We start from the raw sequence: 24,579 nt of genomic DNA, 5'->3' as shown, positions 1-24,579 counted from the left end.
ACTTTCACCTAGAATTAAGTGATGTGGTGATCTAGCAGAAGATTTTATCCAACATTTCTCATATAACATAGAGACACACATATCAGTCGCCACTTTGTGCAACACCAAGCAAAAGGATGGGGAGTCATTTTCATCATTTGTACAAAGATGGAGGAATTTAGCCAGCAGATGTTCTTGTGAAATTCCATAAAAATAAATGGTAGAGATGTTCACACAGAATGTCCACAGAGAAATTGGTTATGATTTAAGAAAAGCTTGCTTCTCCACTTTCAAGGATGTCATTGAGAAAGGCCTAGCAACCAAGAAGTTCTTAATTGAACAAGGAGTGATTAAGATATTCAAAGAAAACAAAGAGGACTTTAAAGGGAAAGACAAGCCAATATTTTGGAACAATAAAAAAACATAGTAAATGATGGTGTTGTTGATGCTAATATAGTGAGACCCAAAATCGTTCTTTCTAGATCAAGCTCTACAAACAACCAAGTGAATACTCAAACAACTTCAAAACAACAAAGGAGATACACCCCATTGGGAGAACCACTTGAATCAGCTTTCAAGAAGCTAGTGGCAAACAAGATAATAACAATTCCTGACAATCCTCCATATGAACCAAACGTCAAACCAAATTGGTGGAATGATGATGAGTACTATGAGTATCACAAGAGAAAGGGACATAAAATAGGAAATTGTCATCGGATGAAGAACATTATACAAGATCTTATTGATAGAGGTGACATTGAGATCGAAGGACATTCATCCAATCAAGAACATGAGATGTTTAAGGAGCCATTCCCTAAACATGACAAGGGAAAAGCCAAAGCCACATATGAGTGGACCAACTATACCAGAGCATCCTATAACTATGATTCAACTTTTAATCACATTTAAATGGACAATTATGTCTCTACCATTATCATAAAGGACAAAACGCCTGGAAATTCTACCCAAAGAACTAAAGTTGTCCTAAACGGCGTTGGAACTTCTTGTGAATCTACCTCTAAATGTAATGTCACAACCCGTCGAGGTAAGGTCACTTTACAAAGTGCTCTAGCTAAAACCACTGCTTCCTCATCAACCAAACCTGAGTACGATCTAGTAGAACATTTGGGGAGGATGCCCACACTTATCTCCATCCTGGAGCTTTTACGCATATCCCTCGCACATAAAGCCATTCTTGACAAAACTCTGAGAGACACTCCTATCCCCACTGATCTGAATGTGGACCAGTTTCAAGCCATGGTTGGATACCTTTCTGTTCCACATTCCCTTACATTCACTGAAGCTGACGATGCATCCGTAAGCCAACCGCATAATGCACCTTTACACATTGAAGCCTTCCTACACAAACATCGAGTAAAATGAGTCCTATTAGATGGAGGAGCTGGTCTCAATATATGAACTTTAAACACAATAATACAATTATGATATTTAGATAAAGCTATGAATGCTACAAAAAAAATTACCATCAAGGCACATGATGATGAAGAGCATTCATCCAAAGGCATAGTCACCTTGCTTCTTAGGGTTGGGCCGGTTACAAAGGATGTGGTTTATCAAGTCCTAGACTTGGATCTCACATACAACATATTGCTAGGACATCCATGGATTCATGAAATGAGAGCATTCCCATCTACATACCCTAAATGCATTAAGTTTCCTCACAATGGAGTTGAAGTAACAGTTAATGGTGATCCTAATCCATTTATATACTGCAATAACTTGAGGCCAAAAGTTGAGACGATAATTCCAATTAATTGAGAAGCTATCCCATCTTCTGCATTTATTGACCCTGAATCATTAAAACCTTCAACATAAAAGAAAGGTGAGCTTAAATGGAAATATCAGGACAAAGGCATGGGTGAATACACTTTGAATCAAACCATGTGCTTGAGGCAAGTTATGAGTTCACCAAAAGAATATGGACGACCACATCCTTCTAAACGAGTATCTATCATTACACTAAAATGGGATCCTACTATATTGCAAAAGTGGGGTGAAATGGAAGAAGAAGACTTATACAAAATGTTTTACAAAGACCCTGAAGATGATACACAAGATCACATCAAGATACCATGTGAAAAATATGGCAAAGAATTCAAGATCCTACAAAAGTTTAGGTACGATGGTAAAAGTCCTCTTGGCTTAAGAAAAGAAGGTATTACTCAACCTTTGCAACTAGAGTTGACATTTAAAAATCAATGCTCAAAAGGGCTTGGTTTCATCTCTTCCAGGGTAAACACTCACAAATTAGAAGAAGCATTACAAATTATGATTTCTAGTGATCAACAAGAGAGTCTCTATTCCACTGACTCTAATGAATGGGAATGGGGTTCAGACAAATACTCCAGTGACTATGAACTCACTGAGATGAGCCCACAAAAAAGAGGAATTTCATAGAAAATTCAGAGTTGGTCAAGAAACAACCCCTGAGGATCTCACACAGTCTTTGTCTTTAGATTCTAGGTCAAAATTATGATGGATGAGGACACCAGTTTCAGAATGTTCTTTTAGTGATGATAATTTGGACTCGTTCATGATCGAGACAGATGAGGATAGTGCCAACGATGACCTTGACAACTACCTTGACATACCTGAATTTAACCGTATCTGCACCCTAACACCCGCTGACTTTGAAAACATTGAGGGCCTTCCCCTTGTTCACCACCAACTTATTGATTGGGACTATGAAGGACCTTTACAATTCGACACATTCCAAAATGATGAAGCCTTTATTAACTATCTAGGCATATCAGATGATCTTCCTCTTGGGGACCATAAGGCAGGATACACTATAGAACTCAACAACATGACATATTTTGGTGAGGGTGTTAGGCCTTCCAGTTGCAAAAATATAAAAATAAAAATAAATCAAGGGTTTTATGGTGAAAACCACATTGTGGCGTCGTCTGACCCCCCAAAAATAAAAAGAATGGACGTATCTGAGGGTGAAAACCACTCTGAGCCGCCCGAAGATGGAAGGCTCAACATTCTCTCAGCATCATATGAAGAAAAATCATCTATGTTAGTAGAAGAGACCATCAAAAAAAATATTGGTACAAAAGAGATTCCACATAAAATATTCTTGGCACAATCTCTGATAGAGAGAGAAAGACCGAAGTTCATAAGTTTCTTCACAGAGAGATAAATCAATTTTTCATGGTCATATGCTGATATGCCTAGATTGTATTCGGATTTAGTTATGCATCATTTGACAATTAAACTGGGGGAAAAGCCAATGAAACATAAATTAAGAAAGATGCATCCACAAGTGGCATTATTAGTCAAGCCAGAGCTTGAAAAATTATTGGATGCCAGATTCATATGACCGATTGGTTATCCTGAATGGATCTCCAACTTAGTACTAGTTAGTAAGTCAGAGCACAACATCAGAATACATATAGATTTCAGAGACATTAAAAAAGCTTGTCCCAAGGATGACTTTCTATTGCCAAACATCGACCTGATCGTAGATCTCATAGCAGGTCATGCGATGCTATCTTTGCTGGATGGATTCTCTGGCTACAATCAAATAAAAATCGCATCTCTGGATCAGCACAAAACATGATTTACTTGTCCCTAGGAAACTTTCTGCTAGAATGTTATGCCCTTTGGGCTAAAGAATGTAGGAGCTACATACCAACGAGCCATGACTACTATTTTTCATAATCTCATGCACGTAACTATAGAAGATTATGTTGATGACCTCTTGGGAAAATCAATAGATAGAGATACACATTTGGACACCCTTTCAGTCATTTTTGATCAGTTGGAAAAAGACAAAGTAAGACTAAGCCCCAAGAAATGTGTCTTTGGAGTAACCTCCTTGGGATTCATTGTTTCAAAAAGAGGAATTGAAGCCGATCTAGCAAAATTCAAAGCAATCCTAGAAATGCTACCACCAAGGAATATCAGTCAACTTTGATCTTTACAAGGAAGACTCCAGTCCATACGAATTTTCATACAACAACTTGCAGATAAATGTCATCCTTTTCAACACTTGCTACACAAAACATCAAATTAAAATGGGATAATAACTGTCAACAGGCTTTTCTGATACTCAAAGATTATCATCTGAATCCACCAGTCTTGATGCCACCAGTCCCAGAACAACCCCTGTTACTCTACATATCAGCTACATCAATAGCACTAGGGGCACTCTTGGGGCAACAAGATGCTGAGGGCAAAGAAAATGTAGTATATTACATCAGTTGTACTTTGGTTGGCTATGAGCTAAACTACAAACCAATTGAGCGTGCATGTCTCGCTGTGGTTTTTGCTTTGTAGAAATTATGACATTACACGCAGAAATTACGACATTACATAAAATATCTTCTCAATAAGGAAACACTTACTGACCAACTAGCCAAATGGGTGATGCTCTTGAGTGAATTCGACATTGAATATGTGGATAGAAAAGTAATAAAGGGACAAACTATCATGGATCAGTTAGCGGATGCACCCATGATAGATGATGCTCCTCTAATTTCAAAATTTCCAGATGAATCCATCCTGACACTATCACACACAAAGCCTTGGCAACTATACTTTGACAGCTCATACACGCAACATGGTGTAGGAGCAAGCATCCTCTTTATTACACATCAAGAGGATTCCCTTTTGAAAATCATACCGATTGTCATTTCCTTGCACTAATAACATAGCAGAATATGAGGCATTAACAACTAGACTATGGATTGCAGTTCAGTGGAAGATCCAAGAACTTCATATTTTTGGGGACTCTCAACTGGTGATTCGTCAAGAAACTGATGACTACCAAAAAAAGGATGAAAAATTAATGCCTTACAAGAAAATGGTAGAGAAAATCAAGCAACATTTCATGAAGTTAACCTGTGAGCAGATACCAAGAGAGCAGAATCAAGCCACAGATGCCATGGCTACTATTGCTTCAGTGATCGATCTATCACAGAATGAAACCCGCTATGAGTTCTTGGTGGATAACCTTTTAGTTCCCTCATATGAGATCACTCCTACCGAGATGATATGTCTTGTTGGTCCCAATTCCTATTCATACAGTTCCATTTTCACATGCCTTCATAACAACACCCTTCCTCCTAACTTATCCAACAACCAACGCCGCACTTTCATCCGCCAATCTTATCGATACATCATTTTAGATGATATCCTATACCGTTGAGGTCTAGATGGCACTCTCCTTAGATGTTTAGAAAGTGATGAAGCTTAGATTCTGTTACTCGAAGTTCATGAAGGAATATGTGGTCCACATTCTAGTGGTTCTACCTTAGCCAAGAAACTCATCAGGACTGGATATTACTGGCCCAATATAAAAAAAGATTCATATCAGTTTGTCAAGAAATGTAAGCAATGTCAAATTCATGGAGGCCTTATTCATGCACCAACACAAGAACTTCAACCGATTGTGACTCCTTTGCCCTTTTGTTAGTGGCGACTCGATCTGATAGGCAAGATTCATCTCCTTCTTCAAATGGCCACAAATTCATTATCACTACCGTAGAGTATTTCACAAAATGGATCAAAGTCATGCCTCTTACACAAGTCACTAGAAAATAGATTGCTCTTAACTATATCATTTCTCGGTACGATATTCCTCTTTCCATCATCACTGACAATGAATGTCCCTTCAAAAACAAAGATGTTCATGAACTTTGTGATCGCTTCCATATTAACCATCATTTCTCCACTCCCTATCACCCCTAAGGTAATGGTCAAGATAAGGTGTCTACTAAAACTATTCGTAAAACCCTCAAAAAGACAGTTGATGATGCTGGCTGAAATTGGCATATCCAACTTAATCCCACACTTTGGGCTTATAGCATAATTTTTCGCACACCTACAGGAGCCACACCTTATTCACTTGTCTATGGCACTAAAGCTATCTTGCCTATTGAGGTCGAGTTACCATCTTTACAAGTCTCTTTGCAAAACATTATTAGTGATGAAAACTATAGGGTCTCTCGCTTAGAAGAACTAGAACTATTGGATGAACGAAGACAAACTGATTGTAATCATCTCAAGGCTTATCAACAACGAATGAGTCACAATTACAATCAGAAGGTAAAGCCTCATACATTTGAGGTAGGTGACTTAGTTCTTAGAGAAAATCCTAACAATTAGCAAGATAGAGAGAAGAAGGGCAAGTTCAAACCGAATTGGCTTGGTCCTTACATCATCACAGCAACCTATGGATCTAATGTATATCACCTCTCAACCTAGAGGGAAAACCTTTAGAGGATTGTATCAACAACATGCACCTTTGCAGGTTTTACACATAGCTCTTAGGAGTATCCTAATTCAAAAAAAAACACACAAAAAAAAGAAAAAAAGTAAAGAGAAATAAATCAGTCCAACAATGAAAACCACTTCTGTGGTGCCTTGGGCAAGTACCATGGTAAAAACTGGGTCACCGGAGCCATGTGTAGAGAAATTGCTCCTTCCTCCTTCAGGATTCAATCTCATCCTTTGCTTTGCACACACTCACAGCCTATTCATCCATAATAAACTTACCCACTCCCATCACGGCTTGTTATTGACCTACCTAAGATTAGTTAGCCATTCATAATAATCCTTCCTTTTCACCTCTTTCTATCCATAATAAATCATCTCCTATTTGTCGCTAAGGTGAATCCTATGTCTATTAATGGGTGTGGAACTGAGAGCATCACACGTTCCGAGGAGTACAATTGCTTCCATTTTTTTTCAATTTATCTACGCACAATCCACAATAAAAGCAACACTTGAATCACAAATCCGCAATAAAGTTTTATCTTCTCCACAATAAAGTATTAGTTTCATGGATTAAGTCAGTTTTAGATGAGACACAATAGCAACAATGGGCTTCAACAAATCAAATCTTTCAACAGACTCAGAGAACATTAGGTTCAATGCTATCTATCCTTTTGTGAAAGTAAACATTGTGACCACAATCAAATAGACTTATACAAGTGACAAGGGACACTAAACATGAGGACTACAACAGATGTTGGTGTCAAGTCTTGGTTTTATTTTGGTTTTATCTTTCTGGTGACATGTCTTTTAGCTTTTCTGGGATGTCTTTGACTAGAGATTTTATCTCCAGGATGTCTTTCACTAGAAAGGTGAGGATGGGGTATCGTCACCTATTTTTTTTCTTTGCTATTTGTGGATTGTGTCTTATTAATGCTATGAATTGTCCAAGGATATGAGGACACTGTGAGTCTAGTGTGAATTGGGGCATTCCTTGTTTGCGACTATATGATCTCCATGCAAATGGGTACAATGACTTTCCTAGTCGAACATATGCTTGGATTTTCATAACCTATTTGCCATAATAAAGCTCAATGATGATAAAGCACAAGAATCTCTTTCACTTCCATATCTTCTATCTTTGATCCCCCTTTCTTGATTGACCTCCATTGTCCTTCTTGATTTTGTGTGGCCTGCTATCACATGATTGAGTATAATGACACGCCAAATTTTTTTGCATTTCATGTTGTTTGCACTTGAACTACCACATATTAAAATTTCTTACATACATATAGATATCACAATTACATCACATCCTATACACAACACATGTTAGCACATTTTACATTCTCATCATGCAAATAGTTATTTGCATCATCATATTCATTTGCATTTCATACATTCACATTTGCATTTGCATAACATATAAAACCCAGAAAAATAACAAAAATATTGCATTTCATCATGTAAATATTTGCATTCATATAATAAACATCATAAAACACATAGAAACATGCATCACATATAAAAATACATCACATAGAAATATGCATCACATAGGTACACATGCATATGGCTGCCGCAAGGATGGATCATCTCATATATATATATCAAAATCATAAGTGTCATGATATAGTGATGTCAAAATACATATGGCTACAATCACTCAAAGGTGTCATCATACAAAATGGTAAAAAAATGATACATAGGGAGCCCTCTAAGGCTATGATGAAATCCCTACCTCAGAGCCAACTGGCCTCAACGGAGTCTAAGCCCTAGAAGGTCCTACCCTAGGATCATCTCTCATGCCCCCTCTATCTGGTGGTGGTGGAAAACCCATGACCTAACCGCTAGATGCCTATCTCCTGTCTCTCCCTCCATTGGTCATCACAGTCCGTGATGGTCTCTGGAAGCTCCTAGCTCACTGATCTAGTGGTACCACTCCATAGTACAGGTCTCGCTAGTAGGCTATCTCCTCCCTTGGCCACATAATATAGGTGTAACTAGCCCCTGTGTCCTATGCTTCCTGCCTCCCTGCCCTCAGTGTTGTCCCAGCCTCTGTATAGTCGTATCCCTTTCAAGATCTTGGATCTCATCTACCTATCCCTAACAGATCTCCCTCAAGGATAGTAGCTCATCTTCCTCCTCTCTCCCCTCACCCTATCCTTGTGGCTGCTCCTGTGGCTACTCTTGTCCCTGCCCCTATACCTATCTAGGAACTTGTACCTATCTAGGAACCTATGCTACTGACACCTGTAACGACGATCTATCTCTACCTCTCACTACATGTATTTGTCTCTTCTCTTCTCCCTCACTCCTTTGAGCCACTATCCTCTCTATCACTGTGTCCTTCCTCCATCGTTGACCTCTATCTCCACCATCTCCACTATCATCTTGATCACCTCCATCGTCTCCCTCTATCGGCTCCCCTAGATCCATCAGCCATAGAAATGGATGCTCTCCCCAATATGCAGTATACTCTGCATCCATCCCTGCATCCTCTACATCTTCTCACATGTCCCAAGGCATGGGAACCATCTCCTCGAGCTGTGTCACTACTTGATCATAAGACAACAATGGCCCTAAATGCACCTAATCCCTCATCGTCCGTGCATACATCCTTGAACCCCATGACATCCGTTGTATCCTACCAAACTGCCTGCATACTCTATCTATCAACAACCTCAATAATATATGATGTCCTCCCTATCAAATACCTTCTCTTGAGTACATATGGCAGCTCCACTGCATCATCCTCCCACTCCTCATAGTCCCGGTATGACCTCCATACCACAATGTCTATCTCATCAATTACCCTGCACCAATACTTTAGCCTCCCAATCCGTGGCTAAAAAGTAATCATATCATATAGGTGTACATAACTGCATCCAAATCCCCTGCCTCTAAAGTGTATCAGACGTGTAACCAAAAGATGCTCATATGCCCAAACCTCCAGCAAGGTCACTCCACACCCCAATCTTGCTGATATGTGATACACAAATTGATGCAACTCATAATACAAGTGTGCCAATAGACACAACCCCCATGCTAACCTGGTGTGCTCAGTCACCAATGTCTCCAGTGTCCTCCCCCATCCCACTACCAACCCTCATGTCACCTTGTCTGAATAGAGGAACCCATTGATAACTCCTGCCAGCAATGTCAGTAGCACCAATCTTGTAGCTATCATGATGTCCCAAGACACATCTCCAATCTTGGATCCTAAAACACTCATCTCACTACATCCCTATCTTTGTCTTGATCATAAGGAACTAACTCCCCAATGATTGGTATCCTCAATATCCTATATACATCCTCCAAGGTGACTATCATCTCACCCATCGACAAATGAAATGTACATGTCTTTGAGTGCCATCTCTCAGCTAATGCAGTCAACAACCCCATGTTCTCTCAGAACTTAGGTACATACATAATATATCACAAGCCCATAGCCTCAACTGCTGCTCTATCCTTGATTGTCAGCTCTGGTTGTAAACTTTGAGTCGAAGGGAATCTCACTCGTGACTCTAGCATCAGTAGGTCCTCCTGTAGTCAAGCAAAATCAACTGTGTCAACCTTATTAGTACTCCCTATTCATCACAAAGTGTTATTTCTTATCCTAGTGCTTATATCTATCATATGGCACTCTATCCTAGTGGCATTCCCTTTTCATAACAAAGTGTTGCTCTTTTATCCTAGTGTTACTCCCTATTCATCACAAAGTGCTACTTTTTATCTTATCTTTTAGGGCAACTACTTGAGTGTATCCACTTGAGTAGCTTATCTAATTGACAATGTCTGTTCTATCATAGAATTGTCAATTTCAGCCTAATCCAATTGACAACGTACAAAATTGTCAATTTTAATGGTACTCCCTTTTCATCACAAAGTGCCACACTCTATCCTATCCTAGGGCCTCTTCCTAAGTATATCCTCTTGAGTAGTTTCCTGATTGGAAACATATGTTCTATCACAAAATTGTCAATCCTAGCCCTATCTGTTATCCTAGTTTTCCCTAGAGGACCTTCTTGAGGGTATCCTCTCAGCAGCTTATCCAATCGACAACATACGTTTATCACAGAACTACTGATTTGACCTTGAAGACACAAACACACTTGCATACTTCACATACGTTTCTACATTTCACAGATGTGCCTTTGTTCTGCAGAGACACGCCTGTCCTACATAAACAAGCCTAAAATACACAGATGTTCTCGCATCTGACACAGACGCTACTGGAATCGTAGACATACCTAGCACAAACATAGACGCGCCTAGCCGACCCAAACACACTTGGCACCAACACAGACGTGCCTTGGCTTTTTTCCCCCGCTTGACATTTTTTGCAATCTACCTAAAGAACATTTATTACCCTACCTGACATGCATTTATGACAACAATTAATGAAACAAAGCGCAAGGAGGTTTTGTGGTAGTTACCGGCTCTTTCGCATCTGCTGGCCTCTGATATCGGTGAACACGATCGAATCTATGCATGAATGACATCGGTGCTAATTGCTCTCTACTCTCTCTGCACTTTGATCTCTTTGGTGTGTGGATGACAATGAGGATGTTTCCCTCATAGTCTATCTTATAGACTACCCTAGCCCTCATCTTCCGAGTCAGTCTTCTTTATCCCGTGACTCTGTCACTCTATCCTATCTGTTTAGTCCTTTCTAGCCTTTCTTTCTTATCGAGAGATTGTCTGTGATCTTTTCAAACATTTTCATCCAATCTCTCGAGGGGGCATATCATTCCCATCTTGGGGTAACTTTGTATCAATTCATCTTATCTTCTTTGAAACAATGCGACAAGCTGCATTGTCTCAAAGAGGGGCAAAATGTAGAGATCTAAAATCATCCTATCTAATTAAATAAATATTATTTATTTATTTAATTATTTTAGCCTAATTCTTCTATTAATCAAATAAATCTTTATTTATTTAATTAATTCATTTATCCTCTTCTAGCCCTCTTTTCTCATTTAAATAAATACTTTTATTTATTTAAATTGTCCTTTTCCTAAAATTAAATAAATATTTTATTTATTTAATTGATCCCATTTCTTCTATTAATTAAATAAATCTTTATTTATTTAATTTATTCATTAGCCTTATCTACCCATGACACATTTCATTCATCTCTTAATTCCTACACTACCTACCCTCTCATTATTTTCTTATTTCCTCTACCTACCCTCTAATCCTAGCTGACCATTTATCTTTTACACCTCTCAATCTTATCCCTCCATTTCTTATAGTGTCTTCTATATAAGAAGATGCTTCCTTCATTATCAACCCTAATCGGTTAATCAATCCTTCAAGCATTCTAGCTTTCAAACTTTCATATGTGATCAAGCCTACTTGCAACTATATTTCCATTTTTCGTTGAGCTCTTGTGCACACATAAAATCTGAGAGCAAATATATCAAGCAAGATAAATGGAGATAGGAAGAATGGAGATCGAAACCCTATTGGACATGTGATGATATAATCTTTGTGATTTTAATTGGTTTGTATTTGTCTTAGGTAATCTTCATATGTTATGGTGGATCTTTGTTGTTGTTAGGCTAGGGTTTTGTGGTTGAATCTATTTAGTCTTTCAATATTGTTGTTTCCTTTCTTACCATAAACAATATGTTTTTTGGGATACTGTTACATATTCTTCCTTTATAATTATGCCTTCCTTATGATGCAAAATACATAATCTCAATTCCACTACATAGAATATACTCCAAGAATCCATCTACATGAAGATAAGATATGAATTCACATCCATGCACAAGAGAATTCAATGAAGAACATCCCAATGGAAGAAGGCATCAAACCACCTGACCATGTAAACCATAAGGAACCACCCTCCATGCTAGGAGATGATGCAAGATCCCACTCACACTCTAGATCTAGGTTGACACCTAGCTACCAAAGAGATGAAAGAACTTGTAGACCACAATCATGACACAATCCACCATACAGGACATCCAAAGGCACCACAATAAAAGCATAAGGAACTAGGATCAACATGTATGGAAAGAGTGTTATCACATGCTACCACATAAGATACGCATGCGAAACCATCTCAACCTTTGAGGAAATCAAGAGAGTTCGGTTTACCCAGTTACCAAATTTTCCATCTCACTCCAATTTCCGAACCATGAGATGGGCACCACAAAACTCAATTCTTATCTTGCTTAGATGAGTTACTTTACCCAACCCACCTAATATTAATTATTATGTTGTCACTTATCAATTAGTTAATTAATAAATAATCATAACACTACAAACCAATCCAACCTAGAATAACTCAAGAAACCACTTGATGCTAAACAACAACTCACAACAAGACTCTAAACTGACAAGTGTAATTATCTTAAACCTAGAGTGTAGAATGGGTTTTCATGTCATCTCCGATCAACTTGCCATTGGGATAAAGACACGCTCATACCTGTGAAGCTAGCTGGAGTCGATGTCTGGTACCTGCAAACCTGTCACCATCGATACATATACAACAAAATATGCAATATATATAACATAAATACACATGCAAGTGAAGAGAATTGCAACATAATATCGTGCTCATAATGAGTGATATGACAATGTCTCTATTACAAATACACTTAGAAGAAAGTCACGACAATCAAGCTCTAACATAAACATCATCGTATCCAATATAATCATGAATTAGGGTTAGTACATGGTTAGATACCATCAAATCATCATAAAGTAAACTAATCTATATCAATATGATCTATTAATGCACAAAAGACAAGATTAGTCAGTGAGGGGCACTATAGTTGTAACTTTATCTAAATGTACTTCCTAAACTACTAATTATTATTTTTTAAATGGTATAGATTAAGTATTTCAGAAAGGGGAAGCACACAAAGCGATCCTATTTCATTCAAACACATATAACATAACATCTAATGTGCTCACCCTAAAATGTTAAATTTTCTTTATAATTTCAAAAATCACTTCAATGAGAAACTAGCTAACACCATGTAGTTTATGTTATATGATCATTAATTATGAAAGTCAAAGTTAAGTTTATGTTATATATCATATTTTAATGTCCCAAGTTAAGTTCATACAAATAAATAACTACTAATATGATCATAAGCATCTCTCACAATATCATTAATTATTTATGACATTAGAATATACTCACATGATAAGGATTATCAAAAGCATAGGGTTAACATTGCATAACCAAAATAATTAATTAGACCAACTATCAAATTGAGCATCATCAAAAGCTCACAATTATGAAGGTAAAAAGCTCACTAGAACATCTAATTAGGTAATAGAATAAAAATAAATGAGTAGTGGTAGGTGTTACAAAAAAATGACAAAGAGTCAGCCTTTCTCTACACATAGACAATAGACCAACTATCAAATTAGCTATCAAATTGAGTATCATCAAAAGTTCACTATTATGAGGGTTAAAGGCTCAGTTGAACATCTAATTAGCTAATAGAATAAAAATCAAGGAGTAACGACAGGTGCTGCAAGAATGACAAAAGAGTCAGACTTTCTCTATACATTACCTCTTTCCCACCCACATCCACCAAGGACCTATAATGTTACATAAAACAATGTGATCTAATAATCTTTCATGCCATATTGACAATGTATGCCTCCCTCCCATATGCCTACATATGTATTTTTGGCTATTGATAAAGAGATCACTTATAGTATCTAGATTAATAAAAAATAATAAAAACTAAATAGAAGTCACATGTTACAAGAAAAAATAATCAAAATTTAAAATGTTTATTAATAAAAGAATTATGGGGGTTTTTCTTATAGTATGTTGTTTAAGTGATGTTTTTGTTGTTGTAATCATTAAGATTCAAACCCTTGCTGGACCATTGTAATTGAAAGACTTGTGCCTTTGCGTTAATTTTTTTTTTTCAAAAATTAACTTAAAATGTGGTCTAGATCATTTATCTATCCTAAAAATGGAATGGGCCCATTACTTCTATTTAAGACAAGATGGTTAACTTTTTAATGAATTTAGTCCTGATGAACTACTTTCGCTAATGCATAAAACATTCCTCTGTAAATTTATGAATTAACAAAAGCAATGATCGACAGGATTATGTGTGAAAGAGCAAGGTTGAAGGTCAGAGCGAAAAGAACATTCGGTACGATATTTTGAACTTTATATGGATGTGCATTGCAGAATCTTACACTACAAAGAATATACTTTGCCTTATTTCATACTTACCTACATTTGAAGAACTTTACATAAAAAATGGTCCAAGTTCAATGCATCTGATCCTTTTACTCCTGTTTGCCCACTAGATTTCACATCCTGTGTAGACCTATATAACAAACTAGACTATCCTTCTAGTAAGGCATAGAAAGAACTATGTATGTTCTGGTCTCCCTGAGTTCCTCCAACTGCTTCAGGAAAGAAATCTTGTATTCTTTGAAGAAATATTTCATTTGCTGAAGAGTTTGGAGGAACTCTGGGAGTCACTGAACATTTTCTCATCATAAATGAGATTTATGGCATTCTCCTCTTTATTGAAAGATTTGATGTTCTAGAATTATATCATTGTCATTACCATGCTAAAATAAATGATTCCAATACGTTTCAGTCACTTCTTATCTTTCTAGGTAACATGGAAATTTCTGTTACCTCAGAAGAGATTACAATTTTTTTCTGTGCATTTCATTTGTTATCAGCGATTATTTTTTTTTAATTTGGTTATATTAAGATTAGTTTATCTAGTGAAATTTGTATAGTTAACTTTGTAATTTATACAGGTGAAGCCAGGTAAGAGGCAGTTTAAATGGTGGGTGTAACTAAATCATTTTTTAGTAGTTTATTGTGTTTTATTTATATCTCTAGTTATGGTTTCATCTTAATGTAGTGTTGGGTTATCAATTTTATATTGCTACATTAGTAGGCAAATTCTTATTTTATATTGTCTTTCCTCTTTTTGGGGATCCACTTTTTGTTTCTTAAAATTCTTATGTTCTACTTTTGTTCTCTGCTTTCCCTTCTCTCCGGTCTGAAACTTCTAATCTATATGCCCTCTATCAGTAATATTTGGATATTGCTTTTCAGTCTATTATCTTTTGTACAATATAAATATATTATAATAGATGTTTTGTGTGTTCTAAAAGTTGAATAGTCATTTTCACAAGTTGTCCGTTAAAAATAAATAAAAAATTATAATTGCTTTGTTTTATTAATAAAAAAATTATGATGTACAGATAAATTATAATTGTAGCAACAAATCATATTTTAACATTTGTGATATGACTGACCATTTTGTTGATAAATTTTTTAAGTCTATCAATCATTACAAATTGAAATCTTTACCTGATTATGTCCCTACCCAACCAATCATAAAATATGTGCTAATGTCATTCCATGGTCTTTGTAGCACGGGCAATAGATCATATGTCCATATTTTGACCACCCTCTTTGACATACTAACAACCACTACATCATTGTTGAATTTTATTTTACTTCACCTCTCATCCTTTCTAATAATACCTCTGATTAACTAAAGTTTTTATCAAATCCAAAATGTCTAACTAATCTAGGATAATGATTTTCCTCCATTGGTTTCTCCATCATCAACCTTGAGGTATGCATAGTTATCCTTTCGATAGCAATCTACTTTGTATGAAGCTGTTTGTCCACAATGTCCTATCTATTTTGGTTAGACAAGTGCATGTTTCTCGTACATCAGATTTGAAGTCTAAATCATCCTTATACAATCCCATGACATCAAAACAGTCTAGTTCAGCCCTCATCTCCATCAACAATGTTAGTCTCCTATCAAGACATCTACGACCTTGGTTGAAAAATGCTTGAGAACAAAATTATATCCATGTGGGAATTCCATTGATCTTGGTTTAGTTTTTAATACACTACAAAGCATGGTGATCCATGTAAAGGACAAATTCCTAGGGAGTAGATAAAGTCTTTTTTGTCTAATGCCTACAATTTAGCATAGAACTCTTGGTCATAAATGAAATACTTTCTCTTGGAAAATTTAATATTTTTACTAAAATAAACTTATGGATAAGCCCTCTTGGGTGAACCACTCATGATTTCCCACTTCCATCACAATCCACTTGAAATACTTTACAAAATTTTGCTAAGCTAGACTCTTCAAAGACATTCTTCTCTAGGATCTCAAAACTATAATATGTTGATATAATCCACTTAAAATCTATTTGATCACTTATTGTAGTGTTGATAGGTGTACATATCACATGGATACTTCAAGCCTCATGCAAACTCCTAAATGCAAGTCATTCCACTATGGATCTTACTTTTTCTAGTTCCATTTCTCTCCCCTTAATTGAGAAAAAAAAACCTCAAATAAACCAATTTCTTAGTCATCAAACCATATTACTTCACGTAGTAATTTCTCCTTCTTGAGCCTTTACAAAATGCACATAATATGAATTGAGTTTTCTTTTGTATTCCTAATAAAAAATAGAATACCATCAATAGTAAAAATTAATTTTTTTCTTAAGAATGGTTTGAACACTTTGTTTAATAACCACCTATATGTGATAGGTGCATTTGTCAAATTCAAGACCATCATTATAGCCCCTCCTTGATTGTAAAAGTGGTTCTTCATTCAACACTATATCTTATCCTAATTTTATGGTATCCACTTTTAAATTAATTTTATTAAAATATTCACCCTTTCCCAAGTAGTCCATTCAATCAACCATTCTAGGTGAAGGAAATCTATACCTAATGGTTATCTCATTGATTCATAAAAATCCTATGGAAACATACATTATGGGATTGCTACTTTGTCAAGAATCAATGAACTGTTACCTTTAAAAACTTTCCTACAAACATTTGTCATGCAATGAATTAGAAACATGTTTTTATTGGGTCTCAATTTGCATAATAACGTGATTGTTGATTTAGTGAGAAATCATTTTAAATAATATTTGGATAAATAGATGTGCTATTGCGTTCTCTAATAGTTGTTATGAAAGTACTACAATTGTTAGGATTTATTCTAACATCTTTCTTCAAATTGCCTTTATTTTTTCATATCTACAATTCTTATCAATGAATAATTTCAAATCCATCGATTAGATCTAGCATGTCAAAAAAATATAAATAATTCAAAATTGTAATAAATGTGGGTTGTCAAATAATGATTCAGTGGATGAAATGACTATTTATTTTAGCCTTCTTGTGGTTTCTATGTATTTAGGGATAGGCTAGAAAGAATGATTCAGTGTATGAAATGACTATTTATTTTAACCTTCTTGTGGTTGCTATGTATTTAGGGATAGGATAGAAAGAATGATTTAGTGGATGAAATGACTATTTATTTTAACCTTCTTGTGGCTGCTATGTATTTATGTATGGGCTAGTTTATTCTTTTATTTCGGCTACCTATTGGAAGCTTCTATTCATTGTAAACTAGTTTGTTCAATATAAAAACTTCTTTCTTTATCCTTTTACATGGTTCTTTCCATAAATAATTTCTTCTATATATGGTTTTAGTATCTTTGTCCATTTATAGCACTTGCCATCATTGAACACACCACATTTTTGGATTTCTCTTGTGCAACATATAAACAAAAAGATTCATCATATCCCTTTGAAGAAAAAATAAATCAATGCATATAATTTAATTTCATTAAAGATTTTTTTTTTTCATTTTACATGATACATCCTAATATCATTCTCACATGTTTATATTTTACTTTAAATATATTTTTAGTTTAGTTCAAACATTACATTTTATACAAAAAAATTGCATCAACTTTACACATATATAAGAGAAACCATTCATATTGATGCTAAATTCTCATATCATACATAGTAATACCTTTACATTGATCTTAGATGATGAAATTTAGCACATTCAACTCGATTTTGGATAACATTACCCATCATTGCATTAAAGAGAGAATTTGTTGGTAAAAATTCCACTCTCCTTCATTGGTATTAATATGACTAGCACTAAGCATGGACAAAATATTTCTCTAATCACTAGTACATTCAGAGCTAATTTCTGATGGCCGATTGTCGGAATTGCAACTAATTTTTGTCAGAGTTCTGACAAAATTAGTCATCGAAAACTCATCATCGGACTTTTCGACGATGCCTCTGACTGTCGAAAATACGACAATCCCATGGACTCTGCTGACGGTGGGCATGATCGCTCTTCCGATCGAAAAAGTTGTCTGACATGCAGCATCCCCATCAGATGCTTCTATAGAATTCATCAGAAATTTGATGGAAGTTTGGAACTTTGCACCGATGGTGATGTTTTTTGTCTGACGCTTGTGTTGTCGGTCCATTAATATGCATCGACGACCGTTCGACTACAAAGTTTCGTTGCACGTACAACATCCTCGTTGGATGTTTTTGTAGTTTGAGTCGGAAGTGCGATGACTCTAGAACCTTTGCACTAAAAAGAATGTTGTATGTCTGATGATTTCATCATCTGTGGAAAGCTTGGTATCTGTCGTAATTCTGATGATAATAATATTTTTATCAAAAAAAAAATTATTATCCAGTCATTGATATGTATAGCGAATGATATTCTATTCCCACCACCTACCAATAGGGGGCATAGGTTTGAGGCTAATATGAGGCACACTGGTTTCAAGCTAATATGATCAACTGAACCATGGTTGAGATGGTCCAACTCCTAAGAGGACTGTATGAACCATTGAGTATTGGTAAACCTTATTAAAAATGGTGTTGATAGGGAATTAGCTAACCTAAATATAAGAGGCTTTAAAGCCAATCAGGGAGATGAAATGACATTATCTACCTTATCTAAGTTAGTTGTTCTTGGGAGCTACCAGAACTTATTTACTATATATATACACGAAATGAATTTATCTACTATATATGCACATATTTCTTATAAGTATTTCCCAAATTGATAATGTCATATAAAGTGTCATCCTATGTCAATACATGACATATACCCATTGAATGACATGTATATATCTCATACTAAGTAGTCACTCATTATTATAGATTCAATATATATTCAAAGATGATAATCATGCATTCCGGACTGCATGAATATCCTCTTTAATAAAATAAATCACATGTACAAGGTTATTGGGTTGGTCGAGTCCAATAGAAAAGTACAATAGGTAAAGATAGTGTATATATATCTCATACTAAGTAGTCACTTGTTATTATATATTCAACATATATTCAAAGATGGTAATCATGCATTCCAGACTACATGAGTATCCTCTTTAATAAAATAAATCACATGTACAAGGCTATTGGGTTGATCGAGTCCAATACCAACGTACAATAGGTAAAGATAGTACTCAAAATAATGTTACTAGCATCTTAAAAGAAAACATAAATGCATTATGACCACCCACAAAACACTTGATATAAAATATTTTCAACCTTTCTTTAGTTTAAGTCCACCCGACCACGTGGATCCCTTAGGTCCACCCCATCGTGCTTGTGGAGATAGTTCCAAATAGTCAATCAAAGTATACAAGGGGGATGATAGGCTCACACATGCCATACACGATGCATACATGACACAAGTAATGGAACAATACAAAGAAACATCAATAGAGAAGGATGATACCAAGTCATGAATCCACTTAGGGTCACTACTTTAAAACTACACAAGGCATTAGATTCTAGAATGCAGTGGAGGAAGTGTCATTGCATGTCTCTTCGCACAAGTCCCAACGCTCCATGTGCGGGCTTGCCTTTCGTTGTATGTGCTCATGAGGATGCACCAAATGGAACCAAGAATTCTCTCAAATGGACAAGAAGGACAATCACACAATTCCTATATTACATGAGCGGGTATGTCTCTTTGCATAAGTCCCAATGCTCCATGTGCAGGCATGCCTTTCATTATATGTGCTACATGGGGACAAACCATATGGAACCAAGCATTCTCTCATGTGAACGAGAACAATGATCACATAATCCTTGTGTGAGTGGGCATGCCTCTTCGCACAAGTCCCACCGCTCCATGTGCGAGCATGCCTTCCCAAAACACCCTTGGTGTTGTGATATCCCTCAAGGCATGCTCAAGGAACTAATTTTCTTGTTATTTGTTTTAACCCACATCTATTGTTATGTTATCACTTGATTATAAAAATCTCCAAACAAGAATGCCAGGCATACTTGGTATGCTGATGGATGAGGGACAGGAGTGGGATCCACTCCCTAGTCTCACTCTAGGACTAAGCTCATTCCATATCTAAATGAAAGACATCTCAAATACATTGTTGGTGGAAAGCTGCAAAATACCATTTTCATACATAAGCAAGACATACTCAATTGGGCACAATCACAAAGAGAACAGTAAAAATTGTGTTTCAGATCATTGTCCTAATTGTAGTATGGTCACCAAGAGATCACCGTAAATTTGTCAACCCTTCCTTCATTTAAACCAAGTAAACCTTTATGCATATGCATATGTATATGTATATGTATATGTATATAGATTTATGTATTCATTAAAGATTTTCATTTGATTTTAAGAATTTTGTGGATCGTATAATCAAGAAACATATCATAACCCTCACCAATTATGCACAACTGATTTAAGTACAACCATTTGATTGTTAATAATTTTTAAATTAAGGGAGTACTTTTCAAAGTAGAATTGTTGATTTATTGATTTTTTATATATAATAGTATAAGCCTTTTATGGATGGTATATTTAAGAAACACGCCATCATCTACACCAATTATGCTCGATTGATTGAACTACAACCCTTTGGTTGTTAATAATATTTAAAGGAATGAATTATTTCTCAAAATAAAATTGTTGGATTATTGAATTAGTATATATAATAGTAAGCTTTCTATATTCATAAAAGATTTTCATTTAATTTTGAGTCTTTTGTGGACGGTATAATCAAGAAACATACCATCACCGTCACAAATTGTGCTCAGCCAATTGAGGTACAACCCTTTGGTTGTAATTATTTTCCAAAATAAAGAAGTGCTTGTCAAAATAGAATTGTCGAACTAAATGAATTAGTATACATGGCAATACGTTTCATATATTTATAATAAAATTTCTTTTTGTTTTACGATTTGTATATTCAAACAAGATTCATACATAAGAAAGACATAATCAACTGGGCACAATCACCAAGAGAATGGTAAAAAGTGTGTTTGAGATCATTGTCCTAATTGTGGTGTGGTCACCAAGAGATCACCGTAAATTTGTCAATGCAACTTTTGTTGCAAAGTTGTAATAAGTGTGTTAGTTTTGTTTCAATGTTAGTTAATACTCAAATATAGGTTATGGATGTTGGAGGGTTGATGAGACACGTAAATAGCCTTTTTTCATCAACCTTAGGATTGGTTGTTGGAGGTATCGAAGCAGAAGTCAATAAAATTTGGAGATTTTCTGCAATATTCACTATTTTTCAACAATGTTACAGTCTATTTTCCATCATTTTTTGTTGTGATTTTTTTTTTTTTTATATTCTAAAACTATTGGGAATGAGAGAAAAATGAAATCATGAAATTTTTTCTTTAGTTTTATTGAATTTTATTTTTATTTGTTCAAGTTATCATAATTTTTCTAAAAACTGTCATAAACCCTTGTTAGGGTATCCAATCATAAAAATAAATGTATAAATCATATCCCCACTAGTGAAAAGTCACCCGAATGGGTGGGAACATGTATATTGGTATAATATTTCATGTTTTCATGCTTTGTAGGTCTCCAAGATTCATTGCCACGTGCAAATGGTGACTGTTCGTATGATATTGGTCATGTATCAGACCTAGTGCAGCATCAAGGGCAAATTTGAAGTTGTAAGTGCAAGATAGACCCCGTTGGTGTTTGGAGGAAGGTAGTGAGGGGTGTAGAGGATTAGTGCAGACCCTTTACAAGCTATTGTGGCCCTTGGGTAGGGAAAATCATCAAGAACTTTAGGACTGTCCCTAGATAGTGTGTGGTTGTCCTAGTGAACAAATGAAGACTAAGATTTGGGGAGTATGATGAAATGAATAATCTTATTATGTGGTGGACATATAAGATAGGGTTTTAGTGATCCTTGGAAACTTTTAAAGGGGTTTGGAGGCCCTAATAAGTGGAAACAAATCATATCTTTCCGATTGTCTTAAGTGACTTGGCTCTCACAGTCATTGTTGTCAATCATCTGTATGTTGCAAATGGGGTTCACATAAAAGTCTTTTATTACTCAGAGACCAGTATAAAGGGTGTCTAAATCTTGTGAAATTTTCTCCTAATAAATCCTAAGGGTTTTAGGTCTTTAGGAAATATTTTGTGGTGTCTTTTATCCATCAAATGGGCAGTATAGTTTGCTAGGGATTGATTTGTGTCAAGTAAGAGCAAGTGAGAACTTTGGGATTACAAAGTTGATTTTGTTGCATTCTCTCATGTTCTCAAAACAATGCAATCAACATGTCCAAGGTGATATCCAAGGTCCAAGGGATTTCCAAACCTATGTGTGAGGGCTCAAACTTGTAGCGGCTTAGGATGGAGACTAGTAAGTATGCCTTGGCTAGTTGTTGTGCATGTCGAGTTTACCATTGTGACTTACCCCCTACCTCTGCATCCTACTATCATGGTTATGCTAGTTTGAAGATCAACCCACATTTCAAGCATTCAAGAAAACATCAAAAAACAATTGAGAAATCTACGGTCTTTGCTATGGTATTAATTTTTATCATTTAATTTTATGCATAGGTCTTAGGGTTTATTGGATGAGTGTGAATGTGAATTTGGATCTTGCATTTCACTTTTTTCCACTTTATTTAGATTCACATCTTCATCCATCACAAGTATGAAGACAAGTATGATTCATTGTACCTAGCTTTGAAATCAGTTTTCAATGGTAGAATTTTAACACTAACAACCATGAGCTTATCTGTCCTTAACAACAAATTTGTCCCCTTTTTACATGCACTTAGGGATCCTCATTGTTCCTTTATGGGTATGTCATATTTTATGACTGTCATGGGTCTAGGGTTTCAAGAAATGAAAGAAAACCCTTTCTAAACTTTGTAATACAGTAATACCCAAAAATTCTACCCCAAGCATGTTCAATATCTTTGTAACCTTATCTTTCTCCCCATCTAGTCTTTAAGGTCTTGAATTTCATATCTTTTAGAGCATCTTTAAAGTCTTGAACTTAATTGCATATTTGGCTAAATTCGTACATGTGTTCTTATGAGTCTTAATCCCCATCTAGTTTTTATACGACATATCTAGAGGACCTAGTACTTTAGGTCTTGAACTTAACTACATCCTTCACCTCAACTTTAAAGTCACATTCAGTATTTTTTGATACAATGCATGCTTTATAAATGTCTCACCTATGCTATCTCTAAAAGATGAAACATGATTATTTGTTGATTTTCTGATAAAACAACTATTTGGCTATATTGATGCATGTTTTTATTAAACTTTCTCCCCATTTGTTGCACACTACATATCTAGATAATCTAGATTTTAAGGCCTTGGCTTAACCACTCCCCTTAAAATTAGATTCATATTTACAGTGGCTTGTAAAAGTAAAGCAAGACTTCTAATTTATGAGTGCCAAACTGAGGTTTACCTAAGCCATAGCTTAACTATTTTATACAATTATATATTGTTGTATAATTTATTGTCCACTTTTAGAGTAGTTAATTTAAAATAAAATGTTGGTGCCAAAGTCACTACTTATGGGTTCCCACTTCCCACTGTTGCCACTTTGAAATCCTAAGAAGGAGAATAGGGCTGCTCCCAAATTACAATTTTTTATTCTTGTTAATCTCTCTTGAAGAAAGAATCTACTCAGTTCATTAACATCTCCTTGCCAGTATTGTTAGTTCTCCAATCACTAAATTTTGAGTAGGAAAGCTTAGGGAGAAGACTGTTGAAGCCATAAATTAATGAATTGAAATCTCAAGGAGGGGGATGAAATGAAATGTAGCACCACCATGAGTGCCAGTGGTTTTGTGATGTACATACTCCATTCCTCGTAGTATGGTTAATAACTTTTTCTACCTTCATTCTTGAGTAAGATTTGATGCATAAAATTATTCTTGTTGATGCTTTTTGATGTGGGTATGCAGGTAGATGGAAGATAGTCAATAATAACAGGTATCAAAGTTGAATTAAATCATGCCCTATTGACATAAAAAAGTTTAAATTTGTGAGAGGGGAATTTAAACTAGTAGCAATGGCTCTATAGTCACATGATATGCAAAATATTTCTTCTCTCTCATCCTTGCATGTTGATATCTATTTCTAGCAAACCCCTTAGCACAAGGCCTAATTTGATACATGAGTTTTATACTCCAAAGCTACAATCAAGTGGAAATTCCTTTTCAACCCCCATAAAACTTGTTTAAAAGCATCTAAGAATGAA

The sequence above is a fragment of the Cryptomeria japonica genome, chromosome 7 (assembly GCF_030272615.1).
Source record: "Cryptomeria japonica chromosome 7, Sugi_1.0, whole genome shotgun sequence".
Taxonomy (NCBI): Eukaryota; Viridiplantae; Streptophyta; class Pinopsida; order Cupressales; family Cupressaceae; genus Cryptomeria; species Cryptomeria japonica.
Note: the sequence above shows the minus strand (reverse complement) of the source record.